This window comes from Microtus oregoni, unplaced genomic scaffold (genome assembly GCF_018167655.1).
Source record: "Microtus oregoni isolate MIOR12 unplaced genomic scaffold, Mior012 000008F_ref0000371, whole genome shotgun sequence".
In the NCBI taxonomy this organism is placed as follows: domain Eukaryota; kingdom Metazoa; phylum Chordata; class Mammalia; order Rodentia; family Cricetidae; genus Microtus; species Microtus oregoni.
In genome coordinates, this window is record NW_024543067.1 from 16,322,239 (window position 1) to 16,349,863 (window position 27,625).

The following is a 27,625-nucleotide window of genomic DNA, read 5'->3' on the forward strand; positions in this document are numbered from 1 at the left end:
CTCTACTTCCTGTCTGGTTGTCCCACCTATACTTCCTGCCTGACTACTGGCCAATCAGTGCTTATTTAAAACATAATTGACAGAATATACACAATTGTCCTGCAACAGCACCAGCAAGGTTGCAAGGTAGATGCAGACGAAGCAGGAGATTGGCATGCCATGTTGAAAAAAGGTAATGCCATGTGGTAGAGCTTAGATAAGAAAGATGGGTTGATTTAAGATGCAAGAGTTAGTTAGTAATGAGTCTAAGCTATCAACCAAGCATTTATAATTAATAAGTCTCTGTGTGGTTTGCTGGCTGGTGGGACAGAGCTGACTGGCAGGAAAGAAAACCCTGCCTACGCATCTGTATATTACTGTCACAACTACTGTGTATGGCTTGCTCTCTTGGGTTTTCTGCTGCCAAGTTAACTATTGGTGTACAAAAATGTTACTGCATTTTGTGTGCTGGTTTTGTGTCCTGCATTCCTAATATCTTAAACCTGTGATGTCTCAAGCTCCTCACCACTCAAAGCAACGTTCCCATCCCAGAAACTTGCCATCCACTAGCCACTGAGGTAGATTTTGTTTCAGTTTCTCTTTTTTTTTAATTTTTATTTTCTATTTTTTTATTTTTAAATAGAGTTTTAAAAAATATCAATCCAAGTTCCCACTCCCTTCCCTCCTCCCATTCCCTCCACACACACACTCCCCACCACCATCTAACCCTCAGAGAGGGTAAGGCACATTGCTTAGTGGAAAGTCCAAGGCCCTCCCTACTATATCTAGGCTAAGCAAGGTATACATCCAAAGAGAATGGGTTCCCAGAAAGTCAGTACACGCAGTAGGGATAAATCCTGGTGCCACTGCCAATGACCCCTCAGTCTGCCCCAGCCATACAACTGTCAACCACATTCAGAGGAACCAGTTTGTTCCTATGCTTGTTCCTTCCCAGTCCGGCTGGAGTTGGTGAGCTCCCATTAGCTCAGGTAAACTGTTTCAGTGAGTGAACCCTTCATGGTCTTGACCACATTGCTCATATTCCCACTCCTCCCACTCTTCAACTGGACTTTGCTGTGATGAGCTACCCTAACAAAAGCAATGAAAGGGATGGGATTTATTTTGACTCACAGTTGCTGGGATGTAGGAGTCAATCGTGCTGAGCTGGACTGGCAGCAGGTAGGGAAGTCAGGTGGCAGAGCCGGAGGCTGAATGGCCACACATGTCTACACTCAGAAAGCAGAGAGCGCTCACAGTGGCCAAGGCTATAAAGCCCACCCGGGGGCCCACGTCCTCCACACAGGCTCCCTCCCAAAGGTTCTGCAACCTTTCCAAACAGTTCCACCGGCTGGGGAACAAGGTAAACACATGGGCCTGTGAAGGACATGTAACATTTAAACCACAGCTGCCACATTGCTCATAAAGTAGGGGCTTTGCTGTGTCTATAAACTTTACAAATACCCATACAAGAAATGGAAATCCTGTCATCCATTGAAAAATTGTCCCAAAATATCATGGACTTCGTCTCATAAGAATATAAAAAATCATAAAAATATTTAAGTAGATGAAAATATGCACACATTCTAAAATAACAAAAAAAATGTTTTCTTTTTCTTTTTCTCTAATACCAGTGCGTCACTTGTCACAAAAGCTGAAACGCTTTCCTTCTTTGGAGACTTTCAGGAGGAAAGTTAAAAGGCAATAAAATCGACTTGGAAAGAACGAAAATGAAGTGTCATGTGACCCCGGGGCAGGTGACAGACGGAGTGCACATGCTCCTCTCTTCCCTGGGAATACAGATTGTTTTCTCTTGAGTCGCTGAGAGTGGGGCAGGGGCGAAAATCTAAAACTGTATTCCTAGAAATGTTTCCTATAACTCTCCTGAGGAGAGCAAAGCCAAGTGGCCGTTCTCTTCATTCAACAGACACTTTCGACCAGCATGGGGGAGAAAGGGATGCACAAGAAACTGGTGAAAAGTCTATCTGGGATCTGAAGTCCTTGGCCAGAATTTCTGAGCCCTTGGTCTATTTTATGTGCTGAGTATTCATTCAGAATCATAATAGTTTTGAACAAACAGATCACATATTCTACCTGTGAGTGAGTATTTGGGGTAAATCTCTATGAAGGAACAGGAAGCTTGGGTGGGGCCACCTCCCAGCATGGTCCATGCACAAGCTTGGTGAATGGTTGATGAACTATCCAGGAAACAGTATGGATTTAGCCTGGTAATCTGTTGGATTTTAGACACTCAAAAAAACCCTATAATCTCAATGTGTTCATGTGCACATGCATACGTGTGTGAGAGCGTGTGTTGGGAGGGCATGCATGTGCCACCCCGAGGACCAAGCTCAGGACCTCATACTGGCAAGGAGAGTGTTTTCCAACCATCGCCCCAGTCCCTGCAGCCATTTCCAAAGGTTCTTTCCCTCTATTAGCACACACTCTTAGTTCAGGAAGCATAGTAGAAACTACTGGCTGCTTATCCCAATCCACCCACCTTCCTCTGACAAATCCCCAGTTCCACTCTAAGTAGCCTTCCCTACCAGCCACATAGTTCAGGAAAAATGTGTTGACCAAAGTTCCTGTCCCACCCAGTCCTGCAGTCGTTAAGTCCCAAAGAATCACACAGAGGTCTACGTTAATTATAAACTGATTGGCCCGATAGCTCAGGCTTCTTATTAATTAATTCTTATAACTTATATTAGCCCATAATTCTTATCTGTGTTAGCCATGTGACTTGGTACCTTTTTCAGCGAGGCAGTCACATCTTGCTTGCTCTGTGTCTGGGTGATGACTGCAGACTGAAACTTCCCTCTTCCCAGAATTCTCATTGCCCCACCTCTACTTCCTACCTGGCCGCCCCACCTATACTTCCTGCCTGGCTACTGGCCAATCAGCATTTTATTAAAAATAATACAAGTGACAGGATAAAAAGACCATTGTCCCACAGCATTGGACATAAAAGTCAGAGATACTTAGACTAATTAACCTCTGACATTAGAGATGATCATATTAATACAATCACAGCATAGGAAGGATTTATTAAATGTTATTTTGAATCATTAGCTTCTGCCCTATTATTCAATTAAAAGTAACAATGATAGTAACTAAGACCCACCGATCTGCAGTTACGCATGCATTCTCCATTTGTGAATTTCTCTACTTACTAAACGTACTCCTCAATCCTAGCTCCAGGCCATGGCCACTGGAAAGGGACACATGTATAAATCCGAGGGAACTGAGTTCACTTGCCATGCAGCTTCCCAGCTGAGGTAAGACAAGAGCACACTCTGCCCTGTCTCCGTTCTTATATTGTAAACAAGCATCTTTTCTGGCATGTTTTCATCCCACAATGTGAACTTCTGATGTTTGTGTTACTGGCTTTGCTTTTCAAATGGCCCCCGGGGGCTGGCGGGGGGGGGGGCAGTTCGTTGGGTAAAATTAGGAGAAGCTGAGTTCAACTCCCTCAAACCCTTGTAACACAATCATCTTTAAACCCAGAGCTGGGTGTGCTTCCAGCCTGCCTCGAGCCCTTAGTGGCCTGGAATCGTGGCCAGATGATGCGGGGTAGCTCACCTCTACAGCTAATCCCCATTAGCAAGTCACAGCATGTTACAGCGAAGGCTTGCCATTCACAAAGATACTACAAGAAAGCTTTTCCGAAAGCAGAGTGTTCTCATAAAGCATCTATTTTCAGCCCAGACCTGGCCGCTCTCCCCGGTTTCCTCATCCCAAGAGCACACCTTCGCTAGTATGTCACCCTGACCTGGAGTCCCCTCTTCACCCTCTGAGACACAGCCTTTGGGTCTAGATCCAATGTCCCCTCTCTGTGCTCCGAGCCAGGGGTCCATCACATTTTCCACGTAGAGCCTGAATGATAGCCCTAACCCTCATGTGTCCTCTTTTTCCCCAAGTGTGTTGGTCATCACTGAAGTCAAGAGCACCGAATCCTACACTGATCCAGCCAATACACGCCACTTCCACCACTGCCAGAATCTGGCCAGGACCTTAAGAGAATGCCTCCATTAACTGAAGGTCACAACCAAAGGAGTGTGGCTCTGTCCTCTGCAAGAAAAAAGGAATTTAGGCTCTGCTAGGGCTGGTCCTTAAAAACTAGACAATGTGTAACCAGGAGAAAGTCCCGTGCTCTTAATTGAAATGGTATTCTCTAAAAGTCCAAACTCCTCAAATAATGTTCCCCCGAATGTTTTCCATTTCCCTGTATGTTTCAGATGGGTCCCAATGTCTGCTGTACATCTAACCCTTAGAAAAGCTTTCAATACTCTGACGGAGTCAGTGGGCACTTCTCACTCTTAGTGTGCAGCAGCTTACTGCCAGCACACCCTCTCTTTGCCTCTGAACTTCCCCTTCCTCTCCTTCCTGCCCTCCTTGGTCTCGGGTGCTTTGGCATGTTCTTCTTCTCCCAATCCTTCCTGGAGTTTCCAATACCTGGACCTGAGCTCTCCCCTGCCCTTCACCTTGTACACACACTCAAATCAACCTTGGCCCCGCACATGGCTTCACTTAGCATGCATTAATAAGTGCTAAGTTTACTTGAGCTTTGTAAATAGAACGTGTGTGTAAAACTGTACACCAGGCACCAAACACACTCCTTGCTCATTTGGATCGTCTAGGAACGTTAAATGGCTTCGCCACTTATAGATAAACTGAGGGCCGGGCACAGTGGCCCATGCCTGTGATCCCAGCACTCACAAATCAAAGATGGGGTCGAAAGACAGCCTGGGATGCTGTGATAATGAGATCCTGATGCAAGAAAGAGGAAAATGAAGAAGAGAAAAGTAATCTAAGGGACAAAAGGAGACGAACTCCCCCAGTTCATACAACAGCTTGCCATGTGGGCTCCAGAAGACACATAAGACCTGCATTTCAGTTCACTTGCTTATTAAAATTCTTATTTAATGCCCACGAAACTCAGTCTGTCTCCTCCAATCCAGTCTTCTCCCCTGTCTGGGGAACATCACCGTCACTCTCCATGATCATTCTGCTGCTGCCCACTCTTGGGTCCAAACCACCACCAAGTCCAATCCAGCCCACCGCAAAGCTCCTCACAAATATGAGTCTCTCCCCTCCCGGCGCACTCACTCACACATACACGTTCCCCTCCTGTGCACGCGCACACACACATAAACCCCCTCGCCCTCACTCACACACACACAATCTTTCCTATCCCCTTCCCACCCACTCCCACCCCCACCCTCTGTGCTCATACACACTTCCATGCAGTCTTCCTGATTGGCCTTTTTTTTTATTAATTTTTACTGAGCTCTACATTTTTCTCTGCTACCCTCCCTGCCTCTCCCTTCCCCTTTAACCCTCCCACAAGGTTTCCATGTTCCCAGTTTACTCAGGAGATCTTGTCTTCTACGACCCATGTAGATTAGGCCCAGGTGTGTCTCTCTTAGGGTCCTCATTGTTGGCTAGCTTGGCCTTTACAGGAACCACCTTGCCTCCCCACTTTCTCCCATTTAAAGCAGTGACTTAAAGCTCAGATCTGGTCACATCACACCATGTTCAGTTTCCCAGTCCCTAGAGAAGCAGGTACACAGTCTTCCCTGGACTTTCAGGGGCCCATTTTCCCTTCAGACTCTTTCCTGCCCCTCATTTCACTTCCTCACATGTGAAACCCCTTCCCCTCCACTTGCCTTCTCCCTCTTCTCCCTAAACCTTAACACTTAGTTAACTTTCTCTCATACCCAGAGTTCAGTTGTTTTGCTATCAGGAAGCCACTGGTCTCCTCATAAGCCACTTAAACATCAGCCTCCCTTACTCCCTTACTCCCTTACCAGACCTGTACCAGCAGAAGCTCTTTGGTTCTTGTTTGCCACCACGCTCCCAGAAACAGTTACCATGCTCAGAAGTGTGTTCTTCCATGACTGGATGGTGAACTCCACCAGTGTGAACCGTTTTAAACACCAGATGGAGAAGCCAGCACTGACTCAGCAAAACTTCAGGACCCATGGTGCTCTTCTGATTAGAACGTGGGAAGGACCAAGATCCACAGTAGGGAAATTACTTTGACAGCGATGAATTGTGTCATGCGGGTGAGCAGCTCCCGGTCACGTGTGAGTCAGAGTTCAGATTGGCTGACTGGTGCCAAGAACTCAAAGTGGATGATATTAAAAGAGAGAAAATTAAAAAATCTACAAGGCATGGTCACTCCAGTTTCTGACCAATTAGAAAGAGTTGCGTTTGACAACCCGACATCAGACAAAGGGCTAGTCTCCAAAATATACAAAGCACTCAAGAAATTGGTCATCAAAGGAACAAATAATCCAATAAAAAATGGGGTACCAACCTAAACAGAAAAATCTCAACAGAGGAATCTAAAATGACTGAAAGATACTTACGGAAATGCTCAACATCCTTAGCCATCAGAGAAATGCAAATCAAAACAACTCTGAGATTACATCTTACACCTGTAAAAATGGCCAAGATCAAAAACACTGATGACAACTTATGCTGGAGAGGTTGTGGGGTAAAGGGAACACTCCTGCATTGCTGGTGGGAGTGCAAACTGGTACAGCCCCTTTGGATATCAGTGTGGTGACTTTTCAGAAAATTAAAAAACAACCTACCTCAAGACCCAGTAATACCACTTTTGGATATATACCCAAAGGATGCTCAATCATACCACAAGGACATGTGCTCAACTATGTTCATAGCAGTATTGTTTGTCATAGCCAGAACCTGGAAACAACCTAAATGCCTCTGGACTGAAAAATGGGTAAGGAGAATGTGGTACATTTACACAATGGAGTATTACACAGCAGAAAAAAAAATAATGACAGCTTGAAATTTTCAGGCAAAAAGATAGGGCTAGAAAACATCATATTGAGTGAGGTAACCAAGACCCAGAAAGACTGTAGTAAATAGGAGCGGCGGGGCTGCATCACTAGCACCCCGGCAGCCTGGCTAGCTTATGCTCCGAAATAACAACACACAAACACTGCTTGGCCCTTTAGCTCTAGCCCTTACAGGCTAATTCTCACATTCCAATCAACCCATGTCTAATAATCTGTGAGCACCGGTCTTACCGGGAAAGGTTCAGCATGTCTAACCTGGCGGCTTGCTTCATCGCGTGCATCTGCCCCCGAGAGGAGAGCTGTTGAGTCTGAACTCACTTCCTCTTCCAGCATTCTGTTCTGTTTACTCCTCCCACCTATCTTCTAACCAATGAGGACCAAGCAGTTTCTTTTTATTTAACCAATGACCTTCCTCTATCATTTCCCCTTTTACGATTTAAACAAAAAAAAAAAGGGCTTTAACTTTAACATAGCAAAATTACATATAACGAAACAGTTATCAAGTAAAAGTTACAATAATCTTTATCATAACTAAGGAAAACTAGAACTATAACTAACTATTCTTAACTCCATCAAAGACTCCAGAAAGATACAATACTACCTAAGCAAACAAGAAAAAAGCAACTTTTAAAACTCTAGAAATGACAGAGACATCTCGCTGCCTGGACAGTCACCCAAAGTTCCTCTGTACCATTGGGGCATCCATCTTCAGCCTTCAGGCCCATGGTATCCAGCAGACATTTCCATAAAGCAGGAAAATTCAAAGTCAGTTCAGTCACTATCTGTTGTGTCCTACAGAATGTCTCGCAGACTCTTTCATGAATCAGGAACCCCAAAAGATCATCTCACCTTATGCAAGTTCAGTAGTCCTCTCTCTGTGGGTTCTCTGTGTCCAGTTTATGCAATAGTCCAGGCAAGAGCAGTTTCTTGCCCAAATGGCTATAAAACTCCATAACGAGCCTCTTCGATGCCCATCTTCCCCTTGAAGTAGATTGGTGCTGCCAGGAGCAGAGTGTCTCATTGTCATGAAAAGTCCTCAGTTATTAAAACATTTAAAATGCCATATTCTATAATCTTTGAAAAATATGAAGAATGCCTATCTAAAATATATCTACGCACATCTAGAAAATATTAACTAACATGACTACAAACTTGACTATTATGATTATCTATTAACTACCTATATACATTACATTTTTAAATGAACTACACAATCACAATACCTTGATCAATATCAGAAATACATATACATATAACAAAATTGACCTTAAATTGCTATCAATAAAGCAAAATCTATACTAATGCAAATTATTCATATCTATATCATATCCCCCTTTAAATGTAAAAGAACATTGATAAACAATATTTGGGAATATGGGCGCAGTTATTTCTCTCCAAACTGCTTCCTGCTGAATGGGGGCGTCGTTAATTAGGTCTTTCATGGTATAACCTGTGTGCTAGTTTCATCTCAGTTGGCAATTGAGCAAAGCAATTTTCTGAGGATGTTCACAGCAACTTTTCGGGAGGTCGTGGTCTATCATACCAAATTGGGATAGAAGAAATACACAGGGTCTGGTCCTCTGTGAAAACAAAATAAGAAACTCCTTTCCAAAGCATCATGTCCTTAGGTCCAAATTTCAATGTCAAGGTATCAAAATATCTATGTTGGATTAGTTCATCAGCATTTATAAACAAATATCTTTTGGCAGCTGTTGCTCCTTCCTCAGCATTCAAACAATTCAAAGACAGCATAATAGCATACAGTATCAAAATTTTCTGTCTAATTTCCATCTTTGTGCAGCTTTGTTTTAACCTCTATTTTGTTTATTTTTACTTTTAACTCTTTGCTTTTTGAAACAGGTTCTCTGTATCTTTGACCTGAAGTAACTCTGTAGACCAGGCTGTCTTTGAACTCTCAGAGATCCGCCTGTCTCTGCCTCCCAGGCATTTGGGATTAAAGGTGTACACTACTACACCTTGAACTCACAGAGATCTGTTTGTCTCTGCCTTCTAGGCACTGGGATTAAAGGCGTGTGCTACCACACCTTGAAGTCACAGAGGTCAATCTCCCTCTGCCTACCAAGTGTTGGGATTAAAGGTGTGTACTACCACACACAACAACTCTCTTCCTTATTTTTGTTTTTTACTTTAAGAACTTCAACTTTTAGTATGCATATATTTTTAACACACTGTAAACCATTTAAAAATTTTCTTTGTCTTTGAATCTCTCTTTACTGTATATCTCTCTTTTTCTGACCACATGAGTCTTTAATTTACCAAGCAATATCAGTAGGATTAAAGGCGTGGCTTTGCCGGCTAGATGTAGCCCATTCCTTAGCTTTCCAGCCTCATGGCTGAGGTACTGGCTGTAGCCATGTTTACTGCCACAACTCTATGGCATTTCAAGGTCCCTGCCAGCAAGCGAGCTTCAGCAGCCTGTGCTTGCAAACCGCACGAACTGCCTGCGTAAGAGTCAGAGTTTGCCCTGGCAAGACAGCCCAGAAAGCCGGCATTTTTAAATGGCACAGCTTTTTTTCCTGCTACGGCTGAAAACCGAAAAGCATGTGTTCAGCTTTCCGTCAACACCATTTAAGTGTTTCGTGACAGGACCTCTTAATGAACTGCAGGGTTTTGCAGCTAAAGCTGAGTCAGGAAGCCTCTATTAAATTGCAGCTACCAAGAAAACATGCTCTTCTCTTTCCCAAGCTTTCTCAGGCTTTCAGTGGATTCAGTTGTCCACACGTCTGGGCGCCAATCTGTAGTAATAAGAGTGGCAGGGCTGCAAGTGATGTGGGAGTGTCATATATCAATCTGTTGATTTCATTGGTTAAGCAATAAAGAAACTGCTAGGCCCATTTGATAGGCCCACCCTTAGGTGGTTGGAGTAAACAGAACAGAAGGCTGGGAGAAAGAAGCTGAGTCAGTGAGTCGCCATGATGCTCACACTCCAGACAGAGGCAGGTTAAGATCATTCCTGGTAAGCCAGCTCGTGGGCTACAGCAGATTATTAGAAATGGGCTAGTCCAGGTACGAGAGCTAGCCTAGAAGAGGCTAGATAGAAATGGGCCAGGCGGTGTTTAAAAGAATACAGTTTCCGTGTAATTATTTCGGGTAAAGCTAGCCGTGCGGGCGGCAGGGTGCTGGGAATATAGCCCTGCTGCTCCTATTTCAACAGAAAGACAAATATATGTACTCACTCATTAAGCAAAGAAAAACCAGCCTACACTTCACAATCCCAGAAAACCTAGACAATAATGAGGACCCTAAGAGAGACATACATGGATCTAATCTACATGGGAAGTAGAAAAAGACAAGATTTCCTGAGTAAACTGGGATCATGGGGACCATGGGAGAGGGTTGAAGGGGAGGGAAGAGAAAGGGAGGGGAGCGGAGAAAAATACAATAAAAATTTTTAAAAAGAAAGTGATGAGTTTGAGTCTGCTAGCTCATGAATGTCCATGACGTAGTTGCATGGAAACGAAAGAGTGGAGGGAAAATGAGAGGAGGAAGGGTTGTAGGAAGATGCTCAAAATGTTCCCCTGAACACTGTGAAAATGCAGACCAGCAAGACAATTACATTTTTCAAGATGTAAATACAGTTGCTAGAAGGTATCCACAGAAGCTCAGTTTTAGGATCTCTCCAGTTTGGAACACCAAAAATAACAATCACTTGAGTATATAAATGTACCAAATAAGAGTTCTGCTGTGTCTTCATACACATATATAATGTGCTCTGACCATATCTACCCTCTACTGCCCTCCCTCACACTCCTTGCTTCCCCTCCTGCATCCCTACCTCTCCCATCATAGGACTCGGCCTGCTTTCATGTCCTTTTGTCCTGGATTCAATGTGTGAGGTCAAAGATGTGATGTTTGTGATTTTAAGTCTGGCGTGTTTTGGTTCACATGATCTCTGGCTCCATCTGTTTCCCTGCAAACCATGTGATTTCATTCCTTTTTGCTGAATAATTATCAGCTGTATATATCTATGACGTTCGCTTTCTCTGTTTACCCTCTGACAGGCATGTGGTCTGCTCTGATTGTGAATAGTGTCATCATGAGAGTGGCTATGCAGGCGTCTCTCTTGCATGCTGCTCTGATTCCCTCAGGTGTCACAGAGTTACAACCGCAAGTGTTAGGACTGGATCATCTGATGACTGAGCCTCCATACTCACTTCCACGGTGGCTGGACTAATTTACATTCCCCCAACAGCGTACAAGGGTTTCTTTTTCTCAACGTCCTTGCCAACATTCATTTCCATTCCCTTAATGGTGTTAATATGCCCCCCCCATTAACCAACTGTACAGCATTTATTTACCCAGGCCTCTGTGTGACCAACAATTTTTTGATGAAGCTCTGAGTGTTTCTGTTCTTTCTTTTTTCCTTTCCTCTTTCTTTTGAGTTCTTTATGTGTGCTGGGGTGTATCACTCCCCCATGAGATGAAAAGCTAATAAGGTGTTTCTTTCATTCTATAAGCTGCCTTTCTTGCTTCCGTTGCTCTGCAGAAGTTTTTTTTTATTTTGATGCATTCCCATTTGGCAGTTCATTTTATTTTATCCTGAGATATCAGGGGTCTTTTCAGAGTCAAGATACAGCCTATGCTTGCATCCTGAAAGATACCAAAATGGTGAAGACTGAGGTTCCTTATACTAAATGGGGAGGGGTTCACATGCAACCTAGAAACACCTTAACAGATTCTTGAAGTCATTATTACTTATCACACCTAGAACAATGCAAATGCTATGCGAATCACAGTTATTATATCACTTAGAGAACAATGGCAAGGGAAAGCTTGCATGTGGCCAGTGTAGATGCAATTTTTCTCTGAACATTTTTTGGTCAGTGATTGGCTGGATGTTCAAGAGTGAAACCATGGCCACAGGGGGCCCACTGCAAGCAGAGCAATTAATCCAAGAGCAGCTAAACAAGCAATTCTATTTCAGAGGAAGGCTCTCACTCCTCCTCACCTAGTGTCAAAAAGAGTTCCACCTGTTACTACTTAAAATCAGGTCACCATGAGAGAAATAAAAGCCTTTTCGGGTACTGCTGCAAAAGAAGGGCGTCATAGGAAAGGAAGGAGAGACAAGTGAGGGTGATGTGGAGGGAGCTGATCAAAGCATATCACACATAATGAAAATGTCATAATAAGCCCATTATTTTGTGCAATTATTAATAAAACACTCTAAAAGGCCTTTCTGCTTTAGTCACACCCCTGTTCCCATCACCAAACCTCCATGCCTTAAGTGTGAAGCTGAAGTTTTATAAACTGCTTATCTATTTTATTTTTATTTTATTTATTTTGCCCTTTTATTGAAAATAGATTCTTTTCTCATACAATATGCCATGATTACAGTTTCCCCTCCCTCTCCTCCTCCCAGTGCCCCCTCATCTCCCCTCACCTCTAGATCTACTCCTTTTCTGTCTCTCATTAGAAAAGAACAGGCTTCAAAGAGATAATAACCAGACATGACATAATAAGATGCAATAAGATAAAAGGTGTATCATGTAGAAGTAGGACAGGATAAACCAACAGAAGAAAAGAGCCCAAGGAAAAGCACAAGAATCAGAGACCCATTTGTTCACACTCAGGAGTCCCATCAAAACACTAAACTGAAAGACATAATATATCCTTGTCTGTTTTTAAGCTTCTATTTTATCTCATGAAACAAAACTCCATAAAACAGGAGGAAAGAGCTGCAGGTGTTCTCTAGTAATAACATATTATCAAATAAGCTAACTGTGGTTGCCAATAGATAATAATAACTAAGGTCACTGGCTGTGGTTACCAATGTATAATAATAATAATAAAGTCGCTAATCTGAGTGCCTCAGATTACAGGTCATGTCTGCCTTCTACCATCAATGTGTTCTCCATCATGCAATTATAAAGGAAAAGGAAGTCTGAGGTACCCCACACATGAGATAGCACTTAAATGTTGAGGGCTTCCCCTCCACCCCACCCCCAACAAGTACTCATGGAGAACTTCAACTTTCAGAGACGGCTTGTCTATAAAGAAAATTCAGAGTCATATATGTATGTGTGTGTATGTGTGTGCTACATATGTGTGTATGCACATGTGTGTGAATGTGTGTGTGTGTGTGTGTGTGTGTGTGTGTGTGTGTGTAACACACACACATATCAGTCCACATTTTCTCAATCTTGACCTGAGGTTCTGAACCTAAGCTGGTGATAGCAGAAGAAAATGACACCCACCGCCATAGTCCACAAAGTGCTTTGGGTGTATCACATAATTTCTCAGCAAATCAAAGCTTGTCTGAAGCAAAATGGATTGGAATTCTTGTTGAAAATGCGACTCCCCATGAAAATCTGCACAGAAACTCACAATCCCTCGCCATCTCCCAGGGAGACTGTAAAGGAGTTTGATAAGCCTATCAGACCTGGGCCCGCAATAACCAACATGGAGATTTATTCATTCCAGCCTCCATATGGCGACCAGCTTTCCATGTTTGTGTCAGCATCTCTCTTATCTTCAAAATCACCATTTATCTGGACCAACTTTTAATAAGGTCAGGGGTTATATCAACAAAAGAAGGTATCTGGTCTTAAAATGAACAGGGGAAACTCTAAGCAAAATGCAATTAACGACAAAGCAATAATCCACTCAAATCAAGAGGAAATGGCTTGAATAAAAACAAATGACTTGAATTTTTAAAAAATAAACTATTTTTGAATTATACAAATGCAATTTCCCACTCTTGTTTACTTTGGCCATATTATTTTTCTATTTTCAGATAAGCCAACAAGGGTCTGAGAGCTGACTCCATCACAAGGGAAAACAACAGAGAAGCAAGAAGGCACAGTACCCGCCATGACAGGAACCACCCCTGCCCACTAAGTTCAACCTGCACAGTTACTAGACATCATTAGCCGCTGCACTTTTTACCTTCACCCAGCACAGCACTAACTGTATCCTTGCAATGAGCCAATGAGATCACTACCTCTGTGCCCACTTGATACATAAACTGAGAATTCAAAAGTCTGGACTGCCAGAAATATTAGGTCATGAACCAGCATGAGTAAGAGATGTCATATGAACATGGGCCATCTGACTGAATGTACATTACACACACACACACACACACACACACACACACACTGTGATATGATAAACAGAGATCAAAATGCCTCAACTTCCTACTGCTTTCCAGGGAAACAGTGTGAGCCTAGCAGTCACTCTTCTCTTCCTAATGGGTAGGTCCACCACTCTAAGCTTCCCGGAAATAAAAGGAATGAACTCCATCCACTAACCTCTAAAGAGGGCCCCCAAAAAGTATCCAGACAGCCTTCTGCTGATGCTATGGGTCTTAGATCTCATGTCCAAATATTTCCATACTTAGAAAGTATGTGTCCTTCTGACACATCTGCAATGACTGATTATCTTCTAGGTACGGCTATAGCTAAGGGAAGCTTTGGGTCTGAAATCTGGTTGACCTTTCTATGCTACGTCACCTGGATATCCTTTCCCATCGTAGAATGGTTTTGTTTATAGCACCAAAACCATTCCATAAAAATCTGTATCCTGGCTTGTTTGCCGCAGCTGGCAGCTTCTTCACACAGAACCAGAATAATACTACCTATGGTTTATTTGCTGACTTCATCCATTGACAGATACTGAGGATGAACAACGCTGTGTGACAAGCATGTTAAAACCCAAAGAATGATAATTCTGGGGTGATACATGATGGCTATAAAATGCTCTGAGGTACACTACAAAAGATGGCTGTCTTAGGTTTCTGTTGCTGTGAAGAAATACCATGAACACGGCAATTCTTATAAGGAAAACATTTAATTGAGAGGACTGGCTTACAGTTTCAGAGGTTCAGTCCATTATCATCATGGTGGGGAGCATGGTAGAGCACAAACAGATGTGGTGCTGGTTACATTTTGACCCAAAGGTAGCAGGAAACCGGCTGACTCACTGGGCAGTATTCCTAGCATAGGAAACCTCACAGACCACTCCCACAGTGACACACTTAACTCCAACAAGGCAATACCCACTCCAACAAAGCTACACCTCCTAATAGTACCACTACCTTTGAAATTATAGGAGCCAACTACATTTAAACTACCACAATGGTAGAGAAGGATGGACTTACAGAAGGAACATCTAACACAGATTCAGGAGACAGTTTCATGAAAGAAGCAAAACTAGGAAGGACAGAGACTTGAATATTTGCTAGACATTCTGTGTGTCTTCCGTTTCAGCTTGCTAGTGACATTCTAGGATGCTGAGGACACGGGCATATGGACCACCTGACGGTGAAGCCTGAGCTTTAGTTTCTCAATCCACCATTTTGCTGGTCCTTTAACGTTTTCCCTTCAGAAGCTCTCTGAGTCTTCACTGTCATTCTGATTCTCTTCCATAAGACTTCAAGTACAGCCAACCAAGGCCAGAGTCAAAGACAGCCATAAGAAGAAATCAGGATGCTACGTAAAAGAAGGAGATGGGATACACCATTCAAGAAGGTAACCAAACACCCATCTCAGATCACCGCCATAGACCAGGGCTGGCTAGTGGCTCAATATCCTCTAGTACTGCTCTGTTAAGTCCCAGGACTTCCAAAAGTGCCATGTCTGCCTTTAGCTCCTGGATTTATCCCTAGGTTTAGGTTTAACTAAAAACTAATAGCAGCAAATGTCTTCACAACTTTTCTAAGCTCTCCTATTTTCCCCAACTCAAGAAACACTGACCTCAACCAGTTCTGAAAGAAAACTAGAGAAAACAAAGCCAAAGAGAGAAGTGGGGGAGATGTGTCCAAGTAAATTAGGAAGATCCACGTGCCAATGTGTAGTAACGCAGGGCAAGGGGCTATCAAAGATGACTGGAGGTCATAGCAAGAGGATATACATGCAGACTTTAATGACCACAGCCGGAGATTCAAGAAAGCAACCTCTATTCATATTCAGTCTTATATGCCCGGGATGCATCTAGACCTCCATGTTGATGTCCTGGGGAAGCAGGGCGTATATATGAGGGTCACTTCTTCAAGCAAGAAAAGCCTGCTAAACTGAACTTCCCTGACCGTGAGCATACATTAAGGCAAGGAGAAAAGTCTGCTTGCTGTTCCACAGCTTAGCACTGGGCACCTTAGAGATACAGGATAAATGCTCACCATGTGACCTATCATTGAGAAGACAAGTTTCCTGTCCTCAGAATAGCATTTAACCTGTGAAAAGACAATTCCTTAAAACAAACACCTACTTTATAGAGTAGATTTCTAATGATTGCCCATGTGTTCAGAATAAGCCAGTGGACATGACCGAGTCCACGTCCAGGGTGTCCCTCAAACGTGGGCACATGTGGTAAAGGACCCGAATGAGCTCCAAGCTCACAATTGCTTTGTCTCAGCCTTGGCAGCCCTGCCACTTGGCTCCCGCACTCAAAGGGATGATGTATTTCCCCATATTTATTATTTGCCCTGGACTACTGAGGAAAAAAGCAGAGCAGCAGGCGATGTGCCTCTGTGCTCCTGCCAGGAATAACAGAGGGGCCTTGCACCAGTGCCTCATTAGCTTATGGAAAACAGTTCCCCAAGGAAACTGCAGGGTGTAAATAAACCTAAAACATTTCAGTCTTTTGAGGCCTGCAGATGCCAAATTTGTAAAACAGCAGTGGCTCAAGAACGCTGTAACATTCTGCTGCACGTCCCATAAATTTAGAATAAGGTCCATAGTTCATTTATTAGCAAAATAATGTGATACCACGGACAGGCTTTCTTAATGTAACATGCATCACTTTGTTATTCATAAAGTCAGAAACTGCCTGGAGCTGTCTGTCAGAGTGAAAGACCAGGATGGTTCTAGAGACAGTCATACGTATGCCTTCCTAACTCAAGGCACTGTGTAGACGCCTACAAGAGGGCTCCACCATCCCTAGAACACCAGCTAAGCCTGGAAGAGGCCATATGTTGTCCTTGCTCGGACAGAATGCTGGAGAGTTGTGCAGGAGAGCAACGGGACCATTTAAACATGGGGCTCTAATGGAACACTTCTCCATTAACTGTTAACATTTCACACAGAAGAGCAGGACCGCAGAGCTGGAAATCACAGACAAGTGTAGCTGGATCCCATAACTTTACAGATAAGAATGCCTGAGACCCAGCAAAGAAAAGTGGTTTCCTAGAACATCACCAACACAGGCTGGTGGCAGAGCTGGAAAGAGAGCCTGGGTTTCTGTGCCCACTGCTCACAAGGCTATGGGGGTGGAGCCTTACAGCACACCACCCCTGGCTGGCACGCCGTGAGTACGTACACACCAGCCAGGACGGACCTCTGCCGTCATTATCTTGAACTCTGCTGACTGAACGGCTTATTTTTATCTCTTCCAAGAAGTGATGACCTCTCCAAGAGGCTCAAATTAGTTTCGCGTCTGTTAGGAGAATCTCTCAAAAGTCCTTCGGGACCCAGTGTCATTACCATACTCATTAATTGATCTTCCCCCAACACCGGCTCCTAGGTCCAAAAAAATAAACAATCTTGTCTCTTTTAATAAGACAAAATGTGTTTTCCAGTGACTCGTAGTTTATTCATCGGGAAGCATGAGAACGTCAACTCCATGAGCTCAGCAACTGCATCTTCTTTGATATCATTATAGCCCCGAATCCTTGATCATAGAAGACATTCAAAAAGCACTGGCTAGGCCTCGTGGGGTGAAGGAACCAGACAGGCAAGTACGGAACATCCTCCTTGAGAGCGCCACTATCTGTCAAAGTCGGCCTCTCTCGAACAGGTTTCCTATTTTGGTCCACAACGGCTCCTGTAAGTGGCTGAGACTGGACAATGTACCTTCTCTTAGTGTGATTTGTTCTTGTAACCCAAGAAGACCCTTCAGGTAAGAGTTCATACAAGACATTCTTTAAATAATAGTTCCATCAATCCTTACACACCAAATACGTCAGAGAAAGGCATCCTTGGTGGGTAAATGGGCACTGGGGCTGTGTAATGTGTGAAGGTTATGTAGCTTCAGCTGTGTGATTGAAAGACTATGCAATTTTTTAAGAAGCAGTATACGAGGAGTAGGTGGAGAAAGGGCAGATGGGAGGCGAGGGGCGGGAATCAGAGGAGAGGAGGGAAGGAAACTACAGTCAGTAGGTGAAATAAATGGAAAATGTTAATCACCATAAAAAAGAGGCAGTAAGAAACTAAGTTAAGCTCGATTTGATTCACATCAGATACAAACACATCTCTCTGGAACATTCAGTTCTGAGAACCTGTCTAATCTGTGCTAAAGGTATGTAGCGCCTGAGCTAGCAGAGCAGAGACCTCAGCACGAGGTCTTGAGCCAGAGTACAGACCCTGATGCCAGTAACGAATGACGGCCCTAACAAAAGAGCAGCTGAGAAAGCGTGGGCATTCTCCATGAAGATGCCAGTCCTGAAGGGAACCCACCAGGGATTCTGTAGCTTCTCAGACACTGAAGTAGGTCAGAGTTCCCTGAAGGGCTTATTAGCACAAAAGGCTGACCACATCCCCGTAGCCAAGAGTTTATATTCCTAACAGGTTTCAAGGTGATATTGGACTGGTTTGAACAGGAACCCCAGGGATAAGGAAACACAATACTGTGTGTCCTAAGAGAGCTGGAGACCAAGGGACCAATGCTAATGACCTGTAATAGGTTCCACTTTTGCCTTTTTTTAGAACCGCCCTTGATACCGCCACCTCTTGCGTGAGCTTATCCTGTGTGATTCTCAAGCCAAGGGGAAAGAGAGGATCAAGAAGTCACTTGAGTTACTGGGACAGGAAGTAGGGAACAGCCCAAGAAAGCACCTTAAAATGTTCCTGTGTCAGAGGTGAATCAGAGCCAAGTCAGGATGTGGCTAGAAAATTTGACAGGGGAAGCAGGTAAGAAGAAACCACACCACAGGGGCTGTACACAGAAGCGTGGATCAACAGACTCTGGGTGAGCCCTCTTACCTGAGCTTCCTACCCTTTCAAGCCCTGACCTGGAGGCTGCATGTGCCTTTGAACCTCACAACATCCTGGTTCCCAGATGTGGAAATGAAGACTCAATGATTTAAGTAAGATGCCTTCAACTCATGCTGACATCATGCAGATACAAGTCTTCCCGGTCACGTTGACCTCTTCTGCTGCCACCAAAAGTGAAGCCCAATATTCAATACGACACAAGCGGAATTGTGATGCTGGGCTCAAGCTCAGCTTTGGGAGTGAAGAGAACTGAACTTAGATTCATGAATCTCCGCTTGGGATCAATGTGGTCTTGTAAACCATTTAACCTGACCCCAGCTTCCTACTATGGAAAAAGCAGGCATCAGAACCTACATTCCCAAGTTCTTAGTGATCTCTACACTTTAAGCCTTCAGACTCAAGTCGAGTTCTTAGATAGTAGACACTCGAAACTCAAGGTGGCAGCGGTGCTGATGTTGAGGAAAACACCAAAACCCTGCCAAGGAGTTAAAAGAACATTTAATACCTTTACATAAATTTCCAGGCTGCAATGTTTAGACAGAAGCTGTACTCCATACCAAGAGAACGGACCACTGTTTAGTTCCCGAAGCAGAATGTGAAATATCAGGAAGTCTTAGAGACTGGAAACAGGCAACTGTGAGGGTCATTTTCAAAAATAGAATAACACACGTGTCCTAGAAATTCTAGACTCCTATGGCTGAGCCTGTAAGGATGCAGTGCTTGGAGACCACAGTAACTAATTATCTTTATTTCATTCTAAGTACATGAGTGCTTTGTCTGCTTGACTACATTTGCACTCCAAGCGTGCCTGGTGTCAGCTAAGCTCAGAAGAGGACATTGGATCCTAGAACTGGAGGTCGTGAGATACCATGTGAGCGCTGGGAACCAAACTTGGGTCCTCTGTAATAACAGCAAGTGCTCTTAACTGCCAAGCCCTAGTGAAGAACTCTATAGTGAAAGTTTATCCCATAACATCAGCAAACAACTCTAGAGCTAAGATCAGAACTAACCATGTCATCTTGAAGAGACAGTAGAATTGTACTGCTACATAAGGAAAGGAAACTCTAGAACTAAACAGGGCAGTGGGGAAAGCTGGTAATAACAAGAGAAGGAACAGAAGAGTCAGTCTGGGAGCAGCAGGAAGGTGATCTCTCTTAAGAAGACTTTTCTCTGATCCCAGTGCCTGGCCCCGAACCAAATACTCCTTGCAAACGGGTACAGTTCCTCTCCTTTGCATCTCCAGGAGAGAGCACTATGTCTGGGACTTTAGCAACCCAATGTGTGAAGCCCTCCTGAGAAGCCAGGACTGACTGTAAGGACCGCCCTCTCAAAAGGCAGGCCGGTCCTTCTCCTGGGCTTTACATGTCATTCAAAGCCTTCCCTTCATTCTTCACAACCCACAGTCCAAAGCCCTGAGTCATTCTTTAGTGTCATTTATTTATTAATTTATTTACTTATTTTTACAAACCCATCCTGTTGTAGGAGGTCACTTGTTTGTTCCCAGCTGCTCAGACCTGAAACAACCATACAGAAACTATATTATTTAAAATACTGCTTGGCCAATGACTCTAGTGTAGTCCTAGCAAGCTCTTACATACTAAATTAACCCATTTCTACTATTTTATTTTTTATTTATTTTTATATTTTTATTTATTTTTATTATTTTACCATGATTGGCCTACCTGCAAAGTTCCTGCTGGCAGCTTGTGTCTTTCTCCTCTGCTGGCTCCATGGCATCTCCCTAACTCTGCTTCCTTTCTCCCAGCATTCAGTTTAGTGTCCCCCTCCCCTGCCTAGCTCTACTCTTTTGCCCTATCAAAGGCTCACAGGCCAAGACAGTTTCTTTATTAACCAATGGTATTCATAGCACACAGAGGGGAATCCCACATAAAACCTCAATTTCCACACCCTCCTCTCCTCCTATTCCTCCCACCTTCCCCCCACCCCACTCCCTATCTGCTCCTCAGAGAGGGTAAGGCCTCCCTGGAAGTCAACTAAGTCTGCCCCATCATCTCACTGAGGCAGGACCAAGGCCCTCCCTCACCCCCGTTCCTATGCAGAGCATTCTCCATAGAGAATGAACTCCACAAAGTCGGTTCATGCACTCAGTTTAGATTCTAGTCCCACTGTCAGAGGCCCCACATACTGCCCAAGCCCCAGCATTGTCCCCTGCCTTCTAGGGGCCTCATTTGCTCCTATGCAAGTTTCCCAGGTGTCAGTTCGGAGTCACTGAGCTCCCACTAGTTCAGGTCAGCTGATCCTGTGGGTTTCACCATTATCTCGGGCTTGACCCCTTTGTTCATATATCGCTCCTCCCTCTCTTCAATTGTACCCCGGGAGCTCAGCCCAGTGGTTAGTTGTGGCTCTCTGGATCTACTCCCATCAGTTTCTGGATGAGAGCTCTATGATGACAATTAAGGTGGCCCTCAATCTGATTACAGGGGAAGCCCAATTAAGGCACCCTCTCCTCTATTGCTTATATTCCACGATTGCTTAGATTCTTAGCAGGTGCGGGGGGAGGGGTGGTCATCCTTGTGGAATCCTAGGAATTTCCCAGGTTTTGCCAACTTTCTTGTTAACCCCATAATTGCTCCTTGGAGGGAGGGGGAAGGAAAACAGGAGAGACCAGGAAGCTCAAGTTGGGGGAAGGACAGAGAGGGAGAGCAAGGAAAGGGATATCCTGAGTCAAGCTTAGCCTGTCATTCCAGCCCCGTTTCATCGTCCTTCCAGTGGTGTTCCCATCGCTTTACCCGAACAAATCCATACCTGTCCACCTTCCCAATGTGCCTCTGTCCTCTTGCCTCGGTCTACCCCCTCATTGTCTCTAATATAAACGTGCCCTGTCTCACTTTTCACACTATTGCAATGTTTCTCTAGAAATCTTTCCTGACTATCTCAACAGAACTCTTAAGTTCTTGTTTCTCTCCCATATACTTAGCATCCATAAAAACACCATCTTGATGTTTGTATTGCTTTAACTGTCCATGTCCTGACTCTCCAGGGGAAATGCAAGTACTGCAGCCTCTCTGTGTTCCCTAGTGTGCACCTAACAGAGTTAGCACTTGGGAGCTGCCTGTCCATGCTGCTGCTAAGGATGGAAAGCAACGGCTTCTGCAGTTCGGAGGCATCTGAGACCCCCATCCTGCTCACACTCAAGGCTTCATCTCTTTCCACAAGATTCCTCCAGGTCTTTCAAAGGCCTGGCTAGCCAGGACAAAAGGCAGAAGTGCCATCAACTGCTACCTGGAAGGGCATTTCCATGCTGCCCCAGGCTCTCCCAGTCCAGCAGCCACAGCCCGAAATCCTATGGCTGCCAGTTCGCTGTTGGTCCTTGTGAAAAGCACACCCTCCTTAGACCGCCGTTCCTAAGTGTCTTTGCCCGTCACATCAGGTTATCATTAAGATAAATGGGACAGCAAATCTGAAAATGATTTGAGAGTCTAAAGCTATAGGCCAAAGAGAAATGTGTTGTTAAGAAGCCCGTACAGCCCTGTGAGTTCTCCGAGAGTTCACTTGGCTTGGGCCTTTGGCATCCTAACCAATTAGAATGATTATCTCCCTCTCTTAGAGCCTAGTTTTATTTTGTTTCTTAATCAGGAAAAGACTAAAGCATGAGAGAGAAACTGGCTCTGAAAGCAACCCTCAGGCAAGGGGGGGCGGTCGTAAGAGTTCATCGTGGTGCTCCTTCTTCTGTGGTCAGCCCATCTTCTGCCATGCAGAAAGCACTTCTTTCCTGGTTCATCAGGAGCCAGCCAGGTCCGAACACCAACGAACATGACTTAAGCATGCCAGGCAGCCCAAAGCAGAAGGCCAGGCAGACTTAGAACCTCAGTCCCTCAGGCTTCTCTCATTCCACTGTTAGGTGTGTGGATTTCACAACACCCCAGAGAGAAGTCAGGAAATGTCCCACACTCGACTCTCAGGAGTTCTGTGTTCTACTAAGTTACTCTAAGGTAAGAATATACCTAAAGAAATAAACACTCTTGGTACTCTTAGGAGATATCTCAGTAGTTAAAAGCACTTACTGCTCTTGCAGAAGACCCAAGCTCTATTCTCAGCACTCACATCTGGCTCCTCACAACTCCCTATATCTCCAGATCCAGGTCATCCGAAGCCTCTGGTGTCTACGGGCACCAGCATTCATGCACATAGGCCTGCTATGATTTACTGACAGGTTTATTACAAACAATAAAATAAATCTTCTTTAAAAGAAGTAAAATTTTTTTTCCTCTATAGGATGCCCTAATTATACTAGTGGTGAGGAGACCCTGATAATGCTTCATTAAAATGTCATCAAACATCTATTGAGTGCTTACTATATGCCCAGCGGTGCCACAAGGCTAGTCAAGCTTTAGGCTACCCATATATGATCTGGAAGCATTGCTGGTTGGTGTACGGGCCCTGTTAAAGACAGAATCTTCCTGTATCCTCTCACAAATCCACATTCAAGCTGCGTATAATAAGAGTGAGGACCTCTTGATGGAACTGGTGTTGGTCCTCCTCAAAAGACTCTCTTGTTCTCTCTTCCCTTACTGCACCCCCATACACAAAGACAGCATGGGCACACACCACAGCAAAACGGCAGCCAAGCCCAGAGGAGCCATCTCAAGATGGAAGCCACCTTCCTGGCACTTTGATCTTGAATTTCTCAGGCTCAAGGACTACGAGAAACAAATGTCTACGGTTTGAGTCGCCTCATCTCTGGTATTTGAAATGGAAGCCTGAGCTAATACAACCATATCCCCCATCTCTTTCAAGGCTGAAAGTTAGGTATTCTCATCTCCAAGTAAGACATACGAAAGCTGAAGTTTAAGGTAGTCACCTAATCCATGATGACAAAGGCAGCAAATCCAGAGTCAAGTCTAAGTCTTCATTCAGTGGCTCTGCTAGGAAGAACTGGCAGTTAGAAGTGTCCACAAAAGGGTCATCAAAGCAGCAATAATCTATGATGGCATGTAGGCAACATGTGTCATAGTAAGGTAATACATTGAACACGTCACATTTAAACTCCTGCCACCCTTGTAACAACCCATTGAGGTATGCACCGCCATCATCCCATTTGAAGTCACCTATTAGAGTAGACTATTTCCTGGCCCCCTTCACTTCTGATGCCTGCCAGTGCGTGTTTATCCCATGTCTCTCCCTGTAGCCACATCGCCAAATACTTAGGGAAAATCCTGTGTCATCGTATTGGGTCATGGTGTCTTTCCAAATGGCCTTACGTTCTTTGTGGAACAAGTAGGGTGCACCCTGACTTTTCTGCTAATCCACAAACCAGTAATATGTCAGAACACCATTGGGACCACAAGAATGGGGTCTGGAAAAGATCCAGACAAGACGCTTTCTGCTGGTAGTTTCTTACTTGCTGTCAGTTCACACAAAGCCTGAGGTCTGGTGCTGCGGGGAGCAAATCACATCCAGGCACGCTCGGAGGAACAGGTCCAACCCCACTTCTCTGGCAGAGCTACAGCTCCCACCCCACCCTCCTCCCAGGCTTGTGTGAGCAAGCTGGCAGCACCATGCTTCTCAGGTTACACTGGGCTGGTGGAGAGGCCACCTTCATCATAGTCGCATCAGAGGTGGGCCACCACCGCCATCACCCAGGTTGCTAGCAAAAGGTGCTGGGTGGTTCCCTGAGAATCAGAAATGCAAGCTTTGCCTTCAAGCATGGGCTTCTCTGAAACTCCGAGAGTGGTCTAGTTCTCCCCAGCCTAGGCTTCCTGGGGTCGGCTCCATCCCTTTGCAAGGCTCTTAGGGTAGAGCCTGACATCACAGCATACCCAGAGTGTAAAGTCACAGGTGGCCATGTGCCAAGAAAGTGTCTTTATTCCTCATCGAACACACATTCACTGCACATGCACAGCATCCTGAGGAAGGGCTGTGGGTTTGAAGACTGACAACAGTCTGTTCAGCCTCCTGATTTCCATGCAGGAATAAAACCAGCATGTGCGGTGGTCAGGATAGCCAGCATCAACACCACACCCAAGTGTGCGGTGGTCAGGATAGGGAATTTATATTTTTCAGAAAAGAGGACTCCTCATGCTTCAGTACTTACAGTTATTACAGTGTTACTTACGGTGGTTTCCCTCATGTTGGCAAAACCAAAACAGGGATGGATGCAGCTGTTGCCTTTAGACAGCACTTCCTAAGGACTGTGTGCTTCCTCCCTTAAGACCATCTGATGCTGTAAGGTTCTCCCTGTCTGTACCCAGAGCAGTCAGGACTCTGACTGGGCAGGCCCTTAAAAGCCGTGTGATAAAGCCTCTCCCTGCAACAGTCCCCTCAGCTGTCTCAAGGCCATCTTTCAGGTAATAAAGCCAAACAGGAGCCAAAACTTAGAACTATTGTAAAGAAGGATCCTGGCTCTTTTTCCAGCTGGCAGTCTATAGACGAAGGGTCTGGAGTTGACGTCGTCATTCCAATTGGCTGCTCTCCACCTTTTCTATGCCTGTACGGCAGTGGCTCCAAAGCCCCCATTCCCATGCACAGGAAAAGGTGACAGTAAACTTTTTCCAGTTGAATTTTTTCACTCAGTTTCTTCCTGTTCAAAGTGACTTCGTTTGGGGTGAATATTTTGCTAAGACCCAAATTCATGTTCAGGGTTTTCTCCTTTCCCCTACTGGGAAAAGATGGCTAGTCGGCACAAGGTGACCCTTCGACACCCATGTGATGACAAAAGCAAGGACATTCTGAAACACCCTGTCTGCTCATCACCATGATGGAGTCCACTATCTGGACTTCAGTTTCTACTACAAATTCTTCTCAAGCGTCCACAACAGGACACTTCGTCTACATTGGTGTAGTTGTCTGAATGTAACTGGCCCCCATAATCTTATAGAGAGCAGCACCATGTGACTTTGTTGTAGTTGGAATGGCCTTGTGGGAAGATGTGTATCACTGGGGGGTGGCCTTTGTAGTTTCCTGTGCTCAGGATACCACCCAGTGACTCAGTCGATTTCCTGTTGCCTGCAAGATGTAGGACTCCCAGCACCATATCTGCCCGCATGCTTCTACGCTCCCTGCCATGGTGATAATGGACTGAACCTCTGAAACTGTAAGTGAGCCACCCCAGTTAAATGTTTTTCCTTTGTAAGAGCTGCTGCAGTCATGGTATCTCTTCACAGCAACAAACTCACTAAGACAATTAAAAATGGCTTATCAGCTTGGCCAATAAAGGGCTTCACTCCCGGAGGCCCCCTTTGGCTGAATTAGCACCACCCTGGCTCCCGTTGTCCTACTGACCCTCTGATTGTCAGCTACAAACTTCCTCTGACTGTGAAACACCTACCACAAAGCCTCTGGGACTAACTTTGTCTCCTCACTGTGGTCACCCCAAGGGGAAGGACTGACTTTGAGCTTTCATGCATTTTCTTAATGGCCACCAAAGGTACAAATCCCAACCGCTTCCCAGCCCTTTCACTATATAGAGGTGTAAATGGTCACACATGACTGCAGTGTCTTCCCAAAAAGTCTCCCCATTCCTTCCTTTCAAAGTGAACCTTTGAGAATGAGCTTGAAATCACACCTCCCCTTTGCTCAGCATTCTGCAAAGGCTCCCCCATGACACTTTAATGGGTGCTGTGGCATCTCCGTAAGCAACCCTGCTCTCTCCCTGACTTCATCCTGACCTCCTCTGACACTTGTTCAGTCTGGTCTTCACCCAGGCCTCCCTGCTGGGTCCATCTTAGGCCTGGAAAGGAAAACAATGGAGAAAAAACTGGGACCGAGAATGTAAAAAGGAAATGGAAGTCAGAGAAGGGAAGACAGCAGACACCTCACAGTGGACCGTGCCAAACACGAGAGAGGTATCCCATCAGTTCGGTCCCTCTTCCCAAATTGCTCTCTCCCAAGCATCGCTTAGCCAATGCTTCTCTCCTTCTCACCTTGCTCGCCCCCATCTCTCACGCAGCCGCTCCTGTCCTCACTCATCACCAGTCCCCTCCCTCTGTTCTGCCCCTCTGTTCCCTCGCAGCCCTTGGTGCCCACTGCACCTTTTCTGTCCCTTATCACATCTGCTTGAGTCATCTTTCCTGCTCCTCGCCCTGCTCCACTCTCCTAGAATGAGGTCTGCTTGGCTCATTACTGAACCCCTGGTATTTATAAAAAGTTCCTGCATACAATAAGAATTCAATACATGGTTTTTAATAAACAAGTGAACTTCTGAACCCTTTCCATCCATACAGGGAGAGGTCCTGTTTCTGCTGCTATGTAATAAAAGGCTATCACTTCTTCCTGCTTCTTCTGTGACGTCATAGAAGGCTATCACTTCCTCCTGTTTCTGTTGTGACATCATAGAAGGCTATCACTTTTTCCTGTTTCTGCTGTGATGTCATAGAAGGCTATCATTTCCTCCACAGCCAACCTGGGGGTGAGCCTCCATTCTGATGAATTCCTAACCAGCTTTATAAACCCAAGGTTCCCTGTTTCTGCCTTCTCCCTCAACCTATCCAGTACCTATATTTAGATTTTCTCCCTGCCTGCTACTCTTCCTCCCCTCCCCTTTCCAGCTGAAAGAAACCCCATCTACCTCCTGCCCTGTTATTTCTCCACTCACATCTTGGATTCTAACATATTAAACTTTACTTTTAATGTAATTGGAGTTGATTAATGGACTCTCATTCATATTTCAGCAAAGTCTTATTAGAAGAGTATAGATCATAAATACAAAATAGATTGTATTAGTTATTAGAATATTATAAATAAATAGAATACATTTAAAAATAGACAAAATTCAAGTCTTTTCCCCTCTACATATATATTTTCCATATACCCTTATGCTTCCTCTGACAGTGTATCAAGTTTAATGTATAAGAAGAAATGGCCTTACTCTGTGATGGCAAACACATAACTTTAGTCTTTTAAGAATTCTACCTA